A 1,203-nucleotide genomic window follows, 5' to 3' on the forward strand; every position below is an offset into this window, starting at 1 on the left:
TTGACTCCTAAACATTTTTTCAACTGCCAACTGACAATATTTTCACAGTATCTCTTCACAATCCTCTGGCTTGCACCATGTCCATGGATGAGAAGTCCCGTTTGGTGGAGAGATTCCCGAGGCTGATGAGTTTCACTTTGGAACAAAGATGGTTAAGTGGCGATTTCCTGCGGTTGTTTCTAATGATGGGAGAGGGAGCGGTGGGGAATGAGCACTTTGACGAGCAGGAGGAAGTGTTGCCACTGACCCGAGTCAGAGAACAGTGGACAGGGATGAAAGGAATCTTATGAAAAGCAGCACTTCTGCTCAGGATGTTCAATAACAGCTGCAAAATCCGATGTGTCGAGCAGTGTATCTGGAAAGAGAAACAGAGATAATGTTTTAAATATGGAACATTTCTGATGTAGAACTCGAGTTTCCCAAGTCTAATCAAATTACCGGCCTGGTTCACAAAATAGTTTTTCTGAACTTTGAGCGAAAATTGTACCAGCAGGAAAGCATTCATAAAGTAGTCAGCAGGATTCGAACCTACGTGGGGAAACCCCAATGGATTTCTAATCCATCGCCTTAACCACTCGGCCATGACTACAGACGGCGCAGGTGCGTTGAGCATTGACCAAATCAGCCGTGATCTCATTGAAAGCTACCGTTGACTTGATGAGCGAAATGCTCCCATCTCCTTTCATACCTTTGCTGTCATTTGTAAGCTGCGAGACACCAATGTAAAAGAAGAAAAGCACAAAGGTAGGAAAAGATATTTGCAGGAAAACTGAGTCAAAATTATTTATTTAAAGGAAAATCACACTTGGCAATTTGCCATATCTCTTTGCGAACATGACCAGCAGAAGTAAGCAAGGGAGCTATTGATCTGAGTATTCTCGGACCTGAAGCAAACAAAGATTAATGACATATTCATTTCTTTTTCTGGCGAACTAAATGGTCTTTCCTGATGGTTACAATGAAAGAGATGGTTCCCAATAAAAGACAGAGATTAATTCGCATGTAGATATATTTCAATGTGACACGATTCATTTTCAGTCCCTAATTACCCCAGAGATGGAGGAGGTGAGTTACTTTTCTTCACTCTTCAACTCCTCAGCACGGAGGTACAAACATGAAACCGCTAGAGATGGACTTCTTGAATTGGGAACCAGAGACACTGAAGAAACTAGGCAAAAGTGAGGACTGCAGATGCTGGAAACC

General features: G+C 42.5%; 1 non-coding gene across 1 annotated transcript; it reads right to left on the minus strand.

Moving 5' to 3' along the window:
- Positions 1 to 507: 507 nt before the first annotated feature.
- On the minus strand, positions 508 to 589 carry trnas-aga (transfer RNA serine (anticodon AGA)). Its single transcript has one exon. It is a non-coding gene; the product is annotated as a tRNA-Ser (tRNA).
- Between the last annotated feature and the right edge of the window lie 614 nt (positions 590 to 1,203).

The sequence above is a fragment of the Chiloscyllium plagiosum genome, unplaced genomic scaffold (assembly GCF_037043375.1).
Source record: "Chiloscyllium plagiosum isolate Xiang-an unplaced genomic scaffold, Cpla_swu_hap1 HiC_scaffold_14, whole genome shotgun sequence".
Lineage (NCBI taxonomy): Eukaryota > Metazoa > Chordata > Chondrichthyes > Orectolobiformes > Hemiscylliidae > Chiloscyllium > Chiloscyllium plagiosum.